At 35.7% G+C, this 16,981-nt stretch overlaps 1 long non-coding RNA gene across 1 annotated transcript in view; it reads left to right on the top strand.

The window, feature by feature from the left end:
• LOC106015555 (uncharacterized) overlaps positions 1–16,981 on the top strand; it is a 172,628-nt gene that overhangs the window by 86,022 nt on the left and 69,625 nt on the right. The window lies entirely within an intron of this gene.

Genomic DNA, 16,981 nt, shown 5'->3' on the forward strand with positions numbered 1-16,981 from the left:
TTCAGAACAGTCTCAGACAAGTTTGTTCTAGAGTAAATGAACTCTAAAATAAAAGAATGCATTCTAGCACAATGTTAACAGGATAGAGATGTAATTTTGTACTCAACCAGAATACAAGATGGAGGTCATCTGAATTTAGTTCGTTTGTACTGTGTGTATGGTGAAGATAAAAAGATGTAAAACATTTTCTTAAGCAAGTGGTGAATGTAACACAGAAGTATGGCCTGTTAGTTCCATAGATTAAATAAAAACCTTCTGAATCATTACCTACCAAATAAATCACAATAACTTACTGTAACTATGTTTTCACACATACATATAACTATTTGTATATTATATATAGTATAAATGTTTTTTTGTAAATGTTTCTAGATTATTTTGACTTTTATATGGGAAAAATATCTTTGTTTAATAGTTAAAATGCTATTATACCTTATTTAACCAACACAAATACACAAATACAATGACAGACTGCTATTATCTTAGAAATAAGGAGAAGAAAATATAAAATGAGCATTATTGTGGAAGAAAAAAAAAAAGGAGAGACTGAAAAAAGACAACATTCTCATTTTAAATATCCACTTCAAAGAAACAGCGACTAACACCCACAAAATTTGAAGGGCTGGGTTACAGAAAGCATAATGGGAAATGTTCTTATGAAAGGGTAGACATAATTTTATGAAAGTCAGAATGGCCTAAATTGTCAGCGGAAGACACTTTAATAAAATTGTCCTGTATGGTTCATTTGTCTCATGAAATTTTTAGAAGAGAGAACTTGTTCAAAATTACTGATCATAGATTTGAAAAGAATATGTTTATGTCATACTCTACAAAAATACTTCTTTGCATACAATCTGTTTACATCCTTTCCAATTATGGAAATTAGTCCATATCGTCAAATGAAATAATTTTGTATGATCTTATCTGCTTTCCCTAATATCTACCAAACATTTTATAGGCTTTTCAAGATATAAGATTGAAACATGCTTCATTGTGTTAACCACTGTGTTGACCATTGTGTTGTGTTCACTGTGTTGACCATTTCAGCCATCACGAAAAGGTACGGCATACAGAAAAAATTAAGTTGAGTAGTAAAAATAAAAATACACTGTAGATAGCACAGAGTTAGTTATTCAAGATAAAGTTTGTGTCATGACAGATGTAGTAATGTTACCTATTAGTTCAATATTTTGAATATTTTTAGGGGTCCACCATTATTTATGTATGGCTGTTCACATGTAATCAATTTAAGACTCTCCTCCAGAGATTCAGCTGTTAAGACAAATCACTTTTTGGAAGAAGATCTAAAACATACAAATTCTTTAGTAGTTGAAAATATAACGGTACCATTTTATGGTTATTTGCCAAAGAAGACTTACATAATGCTTCAATGTTAAATCTTCAAAGAACAGCACATACGTGCACTAACTAGTCCATGTACTTCTGCTTTTCTGTACAACAGGTAGATATATTTATATTATCTACACACTGAATATTTTTCATTCCCTGGCAGAGTGTTTTGGACCAGTAGTTAGGTTATGACAAAAAGAAAGGTAGTAAACATAAAACAAAAAAGGTTCTAAAATAACTTGATTTGGGAATTGGATCAATTTCTAGGTATTGTGTGTGTGAGTTTAGGATCTCAATCAAAATCCCATCTAGCTGCAGTTTTGGTGGAGTTTAAGCTTTTTAAGATCAGACAAGTCCATTTTTCCTCAGGAAGTAAATCTAATGGATTAAGGATGCATACCAAAACTGCCATTTTGGGACAGTACTAACTACTGTATTATTACTAGTTTAATATAAAGTCAGGCCAGAGAAATGTAGCTGCAGTATTCTGAAAAATGACAAAAGAATTCAGACCAAAGGAAGACAGAAGCTATCATTTTCTAGAGAGCTGTCTGTAAAATAAGAAAAATTCTTCTGAAAAATGTCTGGTACTTATTTTTATCGCAGTACAGAAAACAAGAATAGGTTATCCAAGAGAGTTCAACAACTAAGTAACTTGTCTTAGGGTAGGAGAAGGTGGAGACATAGTTCTACCTTCTGTACAAGCTATCTGCAACAAAATCTTGAAACCTCTATATTCTGTATTAATTGGTCTGACCACCAAATTGCAGCATCAGGGCACTGTAATGAAAAGTTGTCACTTCTGTACAGAACACATTCTTTTTAAACAAGCCAGCTTGAATATCAGTAGTTGTGTCACCTCAGGGCAATAAGCTCAGAATCTGGGGTAAATGGATGCCATTTTTATACTGCTCTAATTACGGAACTAGCTGCCCCCTTTGTCAATGGACATGCCTCAACATCTGCTTTGCACCAGAATTTCTCCCAAGGCCAGAGGAAGATTTTCCTGTGAAATATTTATTATAATTAACAGTTTTTCCATATGCTTGAGAACACTGCAAGCATATGGACTTATATCTACATGATCACTTTGTAGCCTTTGAGGTCAGACAGTGCTTCAGTTTCCACTGAATTATTGTAGACGTGGAGGGAATTAATATCTTTGAAATGGATATTTTATAAAAGAACATTTCATATAAATGTCATAAATAGGTAAACATAATGAATAACAGATGTTTTTCTAAGACATTTTTCAAAACTTCTTGTGGAATCATCTTCTGCAAAGGTTTTGTAAGAACAGGTTAGACAGACGTGCTAATGATGGACCAGATATCAAAGCCATTCTGAATGTTGGGCTAGCACTAGAAAATTTCAGCTCTTTTTGATTTGTGGGCTACTAAAGCATTCCATTGGGGATGCAGAAATTTCACACATTTAAGGTGATTTATAATGTACAGAAGCTTGGTCTTAATTGCTTCTCACAGTTAGCCAACATTCATGTCCAGATAGAAATTAAAAACTGCTGGACTGTGGGTAGGTCTTTTTCAGACCTATAGGTCTTTGGTGTATGTGTGTGTCTTTGCCTGTTCTGGAATTTTTGCTTAACCCACATGTTGGTCCTGGTGACACACTTCCACAACTTTTTTCCAGGGGAGGACATTTTCCTGCAGTTTCTCTTGCCACTAGTTATTCCAATAGTAGCATGTGCACTCCATATGAATTTAATAACAGAGAGAAGCTGTTATTGAGGAAGCTGCTGCAAACTTTCTGTCCCCTGAGAAGAGATATTTTATTAGTTTTGAAGGCAGGCAACTAGGTAATGCTGTCAAAAACTTGTCTTGTTCTCTGCTGAAACTGTGCATTTATTTATGTTGTTTATTTTTATTTTCCCAGTAGTCATTGTAATGTAGTCACTTTAATAATCAGCTGTAAGAAGAAATAACTTACTGCTACAAGTCATCATACCACATGCATAGTTAAAGCCTATATGAGCAATTTCTCTTCATGCATGTAACAGCTTGTCTATGCCCTGTAACAGTTTGTAACTGATCATTTAAACAGGGTTGTTTAGTTTTATTTTTAATGATGTCTAAAAAGAGAAATAGTCTGTATTACAGACCAAATGACTGAAAAAAAATATAAAAAAAATAAAACAAATTGTTCCATACTGGAGCATGAGGAACAGGGATGCAACTACTAAAATAAAATGTTGCTATATTTCATCTGGGAAATGTAGGTAAGAGACCAAATGCTGGGAAATTATAAACCTCAGAAAGTTCAAGACTAAACTTGTAGTCATAATAATTGTCTGTTAGTATGCATATTTTTCCTGTGTATGAAGCAAAATGATTACATTTTAAAATGCTGATTCAATTACAATTTCTATTATTCTGGGTTCTGAAATTTCAATCTTTTCCTTTAATTACTTTTAGAAGTTGTAGTCAGTCATACTGTCCCACAGCTTACTGTATATTTTACTTACAGACTTTTAGAAACATGGTGAATAGCTGAGCTTTTAAGGAGGAACATAAATCAATGAAAATAGAGGAGAAGGCAAGCATGAACAGAGAGACTTGCACAACAGGAGAAAAAGATCAAGCTCACAGCAACAGAATAAGTGCTAACTTAATCATCTGCAACCACCCCACTCAGTAGTAAGCTATAATACAATGAAGTGGTGGTTCAGTTTCAGGTCATGTACTACAGAATTAAAAATGCCACACTCATAAAATACAAGGAGGCGAACAGTACAAAATAACTTTTTTTTTTTTTTTTCCCAAAATTTGATCAAAATGTTCTAAGGAGATAGCAATTTCCAAAGAGAACTGTTGACCAACAGAGAGAGGTTTTCATTTGCCTTCAGACAGCAAGAGCATATTTTTCTCTGGCATTTGAGATATTCATGGGACCAGGCATTTTACATGTTTGCCAAGCTATGGAGATGTATAAGAGTGTAGTGAGTTTAGTGGATCCAGCACATGGGATCCCAGCTTGTTGGCATGTCTTGAGATTTGAAGAAAATGTGAAATGTTGCTCTATCTGCTACACTAGAACAACCAGGATAGTTGCAGCACAATGGAGAGCAAGCTGTTCTTATTGATACAGAACCAAGATGAGGTAAGGAAAAGTAGGAACTGAGATGAGTGTCCTAACACTGATCCTAACATAGCTGGGGAAGCCTAAGAGACCAGAAGGTGCTATGACTTGTCATGTGTCTCATGGACAGGAAACATGGGAAGGCAATTCTCAAAAACGAGTGGCACTCTTGAGTCATTCTTTGGCTAACAGCTTCCTAACTGATAACTGGTAAAGCAACAGGGGATGAAGGTTATGATCTTCTGACTAAACATAAATGCTTGCACATCTTTATATATCTTGCATATTCATCTTCCTCATCAAATAAGACATGAACAAAGTAAGTTTCCACTGAAATCTACCAACAGCCTAAAGCTTATAGGAGATACACCTCTGTCTTACTCTTTAGATGTCCTCCAAACTTGAAAGAGTCCTGACATTGGATAGATTAAACAATGTTCTCCAATGCACCCATGATGCTTCCATATCTCCTTGTGTCATCTAGGCACATCGTTTATTACACTTCCATATCCCCAGCATGTAAGAGGCAGTTGTGCTGTGACTAGTCTGGAGTCATGTTGGTATGAAGAAAGCACTTGCTGATTGTTCTGAATGCAGACTGAGGAGAGCATTGACTTGGCACCATTTTCTCAGCATTGAGTTGTACTCATTCAGCAGTTTTCACAAAATAAAAGTCAATACCAAAAGCAAGAACAATATAAACTATCACTACCCTGACAACTTTTCTATGCTAGAGACAAAGTTGTCATAGCAGAATAAAGATACATCTAGTACGATAACATTTTTTTCCTGGCTTATGCCTTATGAAGAAAATGCTTTATGCTGACACAAGCACTTACCTAATGGAAACAGGTAGCCATTAGATTGCTTGCAGTTCTCATATTGCTCATTCCTTCAGGACAGTAATATTTTGAAAGTAATATAATTGTAGCTGATCTAATTTTTCATGTCTGTATCTAATATATATTTTTTTTTTCTTTTTTTTTTTTTTTCCTCCTGCATTTTCTTATATTTTTTCCCCTTATGACATTTTACTGAACAAAAAGTTATTTTAGAAGTCTTGAATGTTTTGCATTTTAATCTATGGAATTAATATTTATTCAAAGAGTGCAGTGCAGCCCAAAGATGTCTAATTATTCTTGATATAATGTTATTTTATCATGTGACTAAGGATGCATGGATGTGGTTTCATGCTACCTACAATCTGCTAGCAGAAAGTTGAAGACAATTTGTATCACATCCATGATTTATTTTTATCTTCCAGGTCCATTTATTTAACAATCTTAAACTTATGCCAAAGATGAATTTAGCCCTATATCTTTTACACTGACTTTTACAAGTATTTCCAGACTTCAGGCGCAGTCTAACAAGATGATGATGTTCATTGCTAAGGATGTTTCTCTTCAGATCATTCAGCTGAGACTGAAATAATTTATGTTAACATTTCCCAGGGCAGTTCCCCAAGGTGTACACAAATGCTAATCCGGAGTGGTATTTTTCTACTTTTTGTTTGTTTGTTTGTTTTGTTTTGGGACTTTTTTCATGGAAGTAATTTAATCAATTTGGAAAGATACTGCCTTTAAAACAAGGGAAGTTGTGGGTGCTTTCAAGTTTCTATTTTGGGATCACATATGAAAGAGGAAAATAAACACAGTATTATGTTTATGTTTAACACTCATTTAAAAATGGCTCATAATGGCATATGTTAAAGATGATGAATAATTGCAAAAACTGGTAATATAATTATTAGAAGAAACCGCACATTGTTTCAGAGATTGTAAATCAACAAATTCAAGTCAGCCACAGTCAGCCTACTCCAGGGATTAGCTCTGTTGCTCTGACAAGACCTCTGTTCAGCTGCAGCACTGCAACTACTGTCTGCTTCCAGGGCAGAACATACAGTGAACTGGCCCCTAGGGTTAGTGCTGTCCTACATACTATTTATGAATGCAGCCTGGCATTTTTTTGCTAGCCTGCATATTTCCAAGAAAGCCATATCATTTCTGTTTTAAAGGGGCAACTTGAAATAATACATTGTGAAAGTCGTAAAAAAACAACCAACCAACCAACCAACCAAAAAAAACAAAACAAAGCAAAACAAAAAAAAAGGCCTTTAAAGAGAAGATATTAGAAAATTTCTTTCAGACAGTAGTAACATTTTATGTAATAAAATAGGTAGCTCCTCTTTGTTATTTGAACTGCATATTCCATGTAAATTATCAGGAAGAGGCAAGGTTGTGGATTTGTTGTGAGAAAACATGCAGTAAATTTTCTTCTAAACTTGCAAATAGTGAGATGGGAAAAGCAAATAAACATTGATTGATGGTGTGTATTTTATGTATATATCTGGGGTTATATCTTTAAGTAAAAACATAATCCCAAATTTCTCTTCAGTTTGCTTGTCCATAACATACAAAGGTGGTATGTGGCTAGACAGAACAATAAATGAATAGAATATGCATTCAGATGTTCACTGCCATTTAAAGTTTCTTACAAGACTACACTTTCCCCATGCCATCCATGGTTAGTAGCAGCTCTAACCACTACCATTAAAAGACTGTGTATCACACATTACGGTAATGTTTTGGGAAAATAAATACATAAATCTCCAGTAACTTTGAGAGGAGAAGGATGAGGTGTCAAACTGCTGATGGAAAACTTAATTTTCTCCATGTTATTGACATGATGGCTGTAATTTGTTGGCCTGTGTGATTGAAAGATCAGTAATGGGATGCATCTATTGTAGATTTTGAGCTAGCTGAATTTGTTAAGGGGTGATGTTATTGAAGGCATATGGCCGTGGAATAAGCATGAAAAGTCAATGACTCTTAAGATTCTTATTATCCTGAATTATGTTTCAGTAGGACAACAGAATGCAAAACAATCATAGAATGGTTTGGATTAGAAAGGACCTAAAAGGCCACCTAGTTCCAACCCTCCTGCTGTATGGAGGGACACCTCCCACCAGACCAAGTCGCCCAAAGCCCTACCTATCCTGGCCTTAAACACTTCCTGGGATGGGGTCATCCACAGCTTCTCTGGGTGACCTTTTCCAATACCTTACCACCTGCAGAGTAAAGAATTTTTTCCTTATATCTAATCTAACTTTACTCTCTTTCAGTTTAAAGCCAATGCTCCCTGTCCTATCAATACACTCCCTGACAAAGAGTCCTTCCCCAGCTTTCCTGTAGGCCCTGCTGAGGTGCTGGAAGGATGTTATAAGGTCTCTCCAGAACCTTCTCTTCTCTGGGCTGAACAACCCCAACTCCCTCAACTCTCTCCTTCATAGGAGAGGTACTGCTGCCCTCTAATCATCCTCATGGCCCCCATCTGGACTCATTCTAATACATCTAAGAATGAAGGTTCTATACTTGTTTTTTCTTTTATGTATTGTTTGAAAAAATGATTAAAAGCCCAATCTTTCTTTCCTTGTAAATCTGTGACTGCATGAAGAAATGCTGCTGTTTCAGAGTGGAAGTATGTCTAACATTCAGGTCACTCCACGCCTTTGGTAACTCATTTTGTAGCCTACAGAACTAAGGCTGAAGATCTGTTGTGTCTTACTGAACATACTGCCAAATGAAAGTGCTGTTATTCAACATTACTTATCCTGCCTTTGTACCACAGTCAATTACCTGTGTCTCTGCCGACCCCCTTTATGCTTTTTAAAATTCAACTTTGTGGTAATACAAAGTGATGCCAAAGTAGCCACAACTTCTGTGTGTCCCCATAATAACTGCAACACTGACAATTTACAGTAATCTCTACTGAAATTGCCCAAGGCATTCATGTTTCAAACCTTCTAGCTGTATCAATATAGCACAGGGATAGTTGAAAGCCAATAAATTGGTTACAAATGCTGAATTTTATCCCTCTGTTTCTTTGCTGAAAGGAGTAATGAATACAATTTTCCTCTATTTTCTGCAGGTTTGGAAACATTACTTTAGCAAAAGGATCCACTGATTTGCAGTGTTTCCAGGAAAAGTTAGGCTTCCTCATTCCAAGATTTCCATAGGAAAATGCTAGGACTGAACTACAGGAGGATGCACTGGTACAGAGTAGGTAATCATGAAGGGATAGAGCTAAGAGTGAATAAGGAACAGATGTGTGAACAAGGGACATAAAGGTGAAGTCTGTCCAGACAGGGAGAAAAGGACTGTCTAGGAAGAGACCGTATGGGAGGGTCATAGAGACCATGAGATTCAATAACAAGAACATGGCACCCTGGGGGTTAGGAAGAAGAGAATTATAGAGTGTCTTGGGAAAAATAGCGGGAAGAGTAATGGCGGGCTAGGCAAGAACAGGAGTACAGGTATCGGTGGCAGAAGAATGATGGAAGAACACTAGGTGTGAAATCTTAGGCAAAGAAGAAAAGGAAGAAAAGATTAGAGAATTGCAGAGAAACAGACATAGAAAAACATTCCTCTGGGTAAGAGATACACTTTAAAATAAATAAATAAATGAATAAATAAATAAATAAATAAATAAGAAATTAAAATTAAATCACGATTCCAGAATTTAATCATGTTCACAGTAAGGTCTTTTCGTCACAGTAAGGAGGAAAAATAATTTATTCAATTCCCTCTTATATTCTCACAACCCAAACAGAACAGAGTCAGGCATCTTCCATCTCAAACTCAAATGTATTTCCCTTTTTCTTGTAAACATAAATTAATGTTAGTTTATCTTACGCTATTTATTTCCATCTGTACTCCTGGTGCAAATGCTTTCATGTATTTGTTAATCCTAGCGTGGACTTCTACTCTGACTCACTATTCTTTTTGGAATAAATCCAAGATACACTGTCTTATATATGCCACTTTTAGAGAAAAATTCTTTACAGCTGGGAGAAAAAAAGACATCACTTTCAATTTGTGTTTGAATTTTTCTGTCTTAATTAGCTTTGTTTTGTGGCTTAAAGAACTAAGTTTTACTAGTTATTAGCAAGCCAGACTGCCTTATCAGCATCATTCTTTTAAGTGTATACTTATGTATTGCTGAGCTCTGCATTTTTATAATCTGCAAGCTTTCATTTATTTTAAAGTTTGTTACAATTATATTATGCAAATTACAAAATGCAAATGTTGTTACATTATCAGTTAAAAGTGCCAAAGTGGAAATAAAAATAAAACAGAATCTGAAAGGGCAAGGAGGAAGAGATAACAGGAAAAAATAAACCAAATGAAATAATGCCCTTAAAAATACATATTTATGAATATTTATCCGTTTATTTTTTTTTGTTTGTTTGTTTATTTGTTTTTTTTCAGTGAAGACATTGCTGTATGAGAATGATGCTATAAACTAACGTGGATAACAAATGTAATCCTCAATGGCTTACTCTGACATTATTTCTACAGTGTCACCAACGTTTTGAAGACAGATTAAACCAAAGCTATAGACCAAAGATTTGCAGTTTACAGAACCTTATTTGTAGAACTGTATATGTGTATATGTAAACATATAAAAAAGATCCCTTTGTAGAATCTTCTAAGAGGATAACTTCTATCAGAGTCAATGGGATCAAACAGTTAGGGCAAGAACTGTAAAGAGATTGAGTAAAATTCACAGCCCTGGGAATTCACAGTCATGAATCTCACACCAAGACTATGCCTATGCAGGAAAATAAAATAAGCATGGTCTTATGCTAGAGCAGCCGACTGGCATGGAATGCATTCACATGGCTAAATAGTCCCTCACTTTAAAACAGGCTGGCCATATCCAAATGTTGATTAGCAACATGAGTTGCAAGGCAATATATATGTATGTGAACATTTTGAGAGGGTGCACTTGGTATGAGGAGCAAGGATCAATAATAATTAAACATTTTGGTTGACAGTGGGAGAGGGGCATAAGAGCACGTGATTCAGTCTTTGACTTTCTGTGCAATACATGGAAATAAGCACTTCTGAGTAGAGACAATACTGTTAAGTATCAAATGCTAAAATTACATACAAATTTGGAAGTCTGGCTTCAGATGAAAAAACAAGGGTCTTCATCATAATCACCATTAATATTAATGTCATGAGTTGTGGAATATATTACTATGACTTTACTTGGTCTTAATCTGTTTAAATTGGTTTGGTTTGTCATATAACTGCTGTATGCCCTGTATATTACATGTAAGTGTTCATGTGATTCATGCACAGAATCGTCACTCATTGATTTAAATTAGGTTTTAGAAAGAAGATATATGTTAGCAATAGCTAGCTGATTCTGAACCAATGCAAGGTGGAGGAAAGGATGGTAAAACTTGAAAAAAAAACCACACACTCACTGCCCTTTTTATTAAATACGCTAATTCCAAATGCATTGCAAATTTCTGCCATTATCAAGAATTTGGGACATCCTTGGATTGAAAATCTACATAGGTAAAGAGTCAATTTTTTTCTGAAGTTTTTCCCAGAAGATTGAAAGTGCATGGTCTGGTTACTGAGGCTCAGGGATTCAACCACATGCATTGGGGAAGCTCCAGACAGCCAAGCAGCTTACAGGTTGTCATGGCCACTGCATTCCAGGTATTTCTCTTTCTACACTGTGATGAAGAAAACCCACACCAAGGTCACTGTTCTATTGAATAAAGACACCCAAAAGCCATAACCTAGGTAACAAGACAGCCTTTCCCTCCATGATTTACACCTGCTGTGACACTTGTACACCTTAGCAGTGAAACACCTGCGATATTGGAAACTCGTGACTCTGAGAGACAGTTTTGCAAGAAGCTAATAAAATGCCAGTAGTTCTCCTCACACTCAAATCAAAACATAAAATTCTGTGGCTTGGCTCTCTAGTGAGAAATTATTATTTACAGAAACACATAGACAGTATTATGAAAGTTGCTGAGGAGGATGAGAGAAGTGTACTAATTACACAGTACTAGTAGTATAAAAATACAAACCTTATACCTTTGTAAAACTCCAAACTTCCTTGGGGAAAGCCTAAAAATATTGAATTGAGAATTTTTTATTTTTGAAGAGTTATGGGAAATATCTGTCCAGGAGACCTGATATAAGATATGTCTGTCCTCCATCGGTGTGCATTGGATGTATTTCTGAAATTCTTTTTAATACTTTCTTTTCTGAGAGATTGCATAATATCAGTTTCTCATACACCGTGGACTAGAATAAGCTGGCTCTACAAACCTGAATTTTTGTACAGTTAAGTCTTTCTCCACAAGCAATTCTTACACGTTTCTGGAGTTGAAATTGCCTTCTTTTTACTATGACTGTGATGGGAACTGATACAACCAGCTAAATTCCCTAGTGCTCAGTGGTCTAGCCCAGGCCTTCATGTGGACTCACACTGTTGTACTCTATTGTTGCAATTAGGAATAAATGTTAATCTTTCTGTTGGACACCAGAATCTTTTATGTGGTGTACATACTGATACACATTGGATACACAGATTTTCAAGTGGTCATTTACATTTAAATGAGCTAATGGGGTCAAGACAGAGCTCAGTCCCCATTATTCCAAAATTGTGACAATATTTAGAATACTGTTTGATATAGCCATTTCTCACAACTAGGGCCATGAACCAGTGTTCAAAGGCTACCGCATGTCAGTGACATCAATCTGTCTGAGAGGACACATTACATGTGGAGCTACATAATTTTGCCCATCTTCAGGCTAAGGAATGTAATAAACAAGACATACTAATACTGATGTTTAAACAAGACATGCATCATAGTATAAAATTTCATGGAATTCCCTGCAGGGGAGAACAAAAGTTTAACATGATGTCTCAGGACAACAGGCTAATTTTCAGATGCAAAAACTATGATCTACATAAATTCTAAGGGTCTGCATTTCAAGTATCCAGTCCAAGATTTCTCTTTCATTTCTCAGTGTCCTTCCTAAAGCTTAGCAAATAGAAAGAAAAACTATCTATGTTGTAAATGCTCTTTTAATATGCTCTATATTAAATATATTTATATTCATTCTTATTTTCCAAAGTATTTACATTTTTGCCTTTACTGGTTGAATTATTCAATTAATTCGACAGTAAGATCAAAAAAGCAAATGTTTCACTGGAAGTGTATTTAAATTAGGCTGTTCTTCTGCTTTTAAGGCAGTTACAGGTCTTTTCCATAGCAAGGCCTCATGGCCATTGGGATTTTACAAGGGTAACTACCCTTGTGACACACAACCTGGAATATGCAACACAAGCTGAAACATGGACCAAAAACATTCATGTAGGTTAAAGAGGGGAAAGACTTGGTCACTAAAATAATCTGAAGCTTTAATGAGGATTACACTGGCTATATGCCTGATCTGCAGCTTTATTAAACTATTTGTTATTAACATAATTTGGAACATATCACTTACAACTATTTGCTGCCACCTGTTTTTTACCTGGACTACAACAAAGATAAACTTAAAGGAGAATTTTGATCAATACATTAGCTTTATAGATTTTGCCCTCACACAGAGGTGTTTGAGAAAATGGTTTAATAACTGGGAAAAGTGGACATTTGGATGATAAAAACTCATAGTGTTTTTAGAGTAGAGGGGATGGATGACTGATAAAAGCTGGAATATCCCAACAGAATACTTTTAAGCAACAACAACAACAAACAAATCTATATTGCTGGAGTTTGGGGATATCTTTGATTAAAATCTGTCTGGGCAGATTTCAGCATTCATTCTAACAATGATAATAACGTGTAGGTGGAAAATACTTACACAGATAATATCAGCCAGATTTAATTTGAAGGCCAAGGTCTTGCATGTTTCAAGGTTTGTTTCCATCTGTAAGAGTGGCTTGACTCACACATTTTATTCATACAAAATGGTATGAGACACTTTACTAAACAATTTATTTTGGAAAACTTTGAAAAATAGTACAGCATATTTCTAAGCGATCTATGTCATAAACATTAATGAAAAATGCTTCATAGAAAAAGACAGTAGCATTGCACTACATTGTTATCTGATTTCAAATCCCTAATGCTTATTTATGAGAGATGACTGTAAATTTCATGAACATTAGGAGACATTCGTGTTAAATAAAACCCAACAATGCAGTAAATGAGCCAGGTAAATAACTCAGTGTTTGCACAGCCTTCTGAGTTATAAGATAGAGTGTAGGAAGGTGATTTTAGCAAATTTTAATCTTTGTTTGCAACCTTTCAACCAACTCTACTTGGAGGGGAAGAATAACAAGATCTTTTTGTAAAATGAATAAATGTATATACATGTATGTACATGTAAAGTTACTGTCATTCCAATGACATTTTTTGTTTGTTTGTGCATCCATAAGCATGCATTAACAGACCAGACATGCATAATAGGCAGATGAGATGGACCTTTGAAATATTATCTTCTCAGACATACTCTGAGCAATTGAAGGCTTCTAAATTATTAATGTTATCAGTCTCCTTCAACAAAGGAGATTTATTTTGCAAATTCCAGCAACCTTAATCAGCTGAATTTTTAAATATGTAATGTTTCTGTATTCCTTTACTGTTTGTTTTCAAGCATTTTTTTTTTTTAAATACCACAAAAGAGGAAAACAAATCACATCATATATTAACCCATAACCTTTCATGCTACTGAAACAGGTCATTTTTTAATTTTTTTTTATTATTTTTTTTTTATTTTTTACTGTTGACATTCTGCATGTGTAAGAAAAACTTATGTATGTAGATTCCTCTCACAAGAGCTTTAGGGCATAACCCAGACAGAGAAGCCATCACTTTTCCATTCTGCACTGAGGCTGCTGACAAAAGAATTGTGCAAATGAGCCTTTAAATCCTTAAATAGTCACTACACAATGCATGAAAGAATGCAGCACAGGACAAAGGGCAATATTCACAGTTTATCTCAGGGTGATGGATCTGAATCGACGCATGAACATGGGTTTGTTACGGGATGGAGTAGGCCGCAAACCCCTACTGAGAACCCAGTGGCCACAGTCTGTAATGCAAACAGTCAGGCTAAGTCCTTAACAATTAGGGTAAATTGAACTGGCCATTATCTGAACTTCAACTTGTTCTCATGATTGATATGGGAAATGAAAAGTTGTATATATTGCTACACAGTCTGCATGTTTTCTGCACTTGCCTAATGTTAGGAATTGGTAGATCCATATTTTAACATAGAATATTCATATTCTATATTTCCATGCAATCAAATTGTTAGTGCTTACATTCACACTGCAATGAACATTATCCATTTTGCTCTTTTCCCAGAATTTTATATGTATGAGTCATAAAAGTAAGATCATGAAAATTTACCTATACAGACTAATAACAGACCAATACAGACAAACATCTATTAATCCTACTTCCTCCACACCACTGATCAATCTGTATAAATATTCATAGGTAACCAGCAGCTAGTTAGGAGTCTTGAGACATTCAGTACTTCAGAAAAATCAGGGTCCTTTAAAAAATATATAAAACATAGAGTATCTATGAATATAATTAAATTCATTTCCCCTATGCTTTCTTATGAAAATATTTTTACATCAATATTTCAGGTTTCCTAAAATACAGGAAGTATAAAATCAATCTTGAGACAATGCAGTATAGAGAGACAAATGTTACTTTTTTAGTGCTTGAAGAGGTAGTAGAGGGCCTGGAGGAAGCGAATGATGCACTTTGTTCCCTGTATATTCACACTATTCTCAGCTTGCAGTAGTGAGAAGGGGGAATATGGCATAGATACCTGTAAAATATGTGCAAAGGATGCAGTGAAAGCATCCATAAAGCATCACATGTTCTGATATACTTGTGGAGAGAAGGTAAAATTCTCATTAGCTTTTTAAAAATACCTGATCAAAACAATCATATTCGGATGAATATTTCACCTGCTAATATTTAAGGCTGTATAAATTCAGGTAACATTCCAGGAAACATTCTTTGTGAAAGTGCATATGATTTAACATAAAGACCTGCACTGAGGCCACCAGGACAGCCAATGAAACACAGAGACTTCAAGAAACTCTCTTCAAAGCAACCCTATGTATTCAAGTATACACTGCATTCAAGTTGGATGGATTTCCCTTTTGTCTATAGTCATCAGAGGCAAGTGACATCTTGAACGCCTCAAGAAGATTAAATAGCAAAGCTCAGTCGGAAGCTTAAAAAAAAGAGAGAGAAAAGAAAAGGGCCAACTTGGCCATTATGGAGCTGGTCCTTTCTTGTCTGTGAAAGAGCTTTCAAGGAGTACTATTGGAAGAAGAAGGCCCAGATAAAGAATACAATGATGTTAGAAAGGGAGAACTCCGAGTGGAACCAGAGGGTGTGGGTTGTGCTGAATGAAGGATTAGTGCAGCTTCACAGCAAAGAAAAGGGGAATCCTAGTCAAGATGAAAATGAGGAATTACTTTTTTTTTAGACTTCAGTTCACTGAGCAGCGACAATGCATGATGGGAGGTACTTGACATAACACTCTTCCAGGCCATGTTTGCTCTCCATGTGGGACCAAGAAAAAACAACAACAGTGGCACACCAAAACAAAACAGATTTTAACCTAATAAACTTACTCAGAAATTCTTTTTGACAAACCTCGGGTTTTATTTACTGTTGAGTATCTGCACACAGATCCAATCACACATGGGAAATTAGCACACCAGATTTGCAGACAATGTGTCTTTTAACAAGTCTATATTTTGCAAAAGGTTCAAATCAATGCCTTTTTATTGCATGTTATGGGAAACAAAGATGCTTTAAGAGTTGGATTTTCCACAGTTAACAAAAATAGTTTTCTTCTAAGAGCATCTTAGGATAAATTAGAAGGCAAAATTCTATGGAAATAAAAGGCATTTTAGGATTCTTGGCTTAAATGTGTGCATAGCATTCAGGGTGATTCTGAGTTAGGGAAGGGACAGTGCAAATGCAAGGTACAATTTAATTGCATCAAGAGATGTGTACATATTTTGATTTAGACTTATTAGTATTATTCTGTGAATTGCTGACCTATTTGCCCATGTGTGAGTAATCTGCAGTCCAAGAATCTTATTACAAGTTATGATATGGCCATAGTGGAAAAAAGGGGTCCAACAGTGGGTCTCAGTGATGCTTTATTTGTTAATATGACACAAATACAAAATTCAGGTTAAGGTGAGGAACAATAATGGAGCACTTTGGGAACATTGAACCATGTATGGAAAGGAGTAAGCCAAGACTTCCTTTACCTGCTGGTAAAATCATTGTGGTAATGGAGGGCAAAAGAAACATGATGGTTTACCTCATCCACTTCCCTAAAGCATCAGGAAAAGCTCAGTCAGCATAGGATATTTGAAGTATTCTCTTGTGCAGAGACCCCTGCTGTCCTTATGGGCAAGCAGTCCTTTGGTTAAATGCCAGGTCCTGCACTTTGGTCACAACAACCCCATGCAATGCTACAGGCTTGGGGCAGCGTGGCTCAAAAGCTGTACAGAGGAAAAGGATCTAGGTGTGTTGGTTGATGTTTGCTTGAACATGAGCCAGCAGTGTGCCCAGGTGGCCTTCTGGATGCAACAGCATTCTGGCTTGTGTCAGGAATAGTGTAGCCGGGGAGGTGACCTGTACTCTGCTCTGGTGAAGCTGCAC

This window comes from Anas platyrhynchos, chromosome 3 (genome assembly GCF_047663525.1).
Source record: "Anas platyrhynchos isolate ZD024472 breed Pekin duck chromosome 3, IASCAAS_PekinDuck_T2T, whole genome shotgun sequence".
Lineage (NCBI taxonomy): Eukaryota > Metazoa > Chordata > Aves > Anseriformes > Anatidae > Anas > Anas platyrhynchos.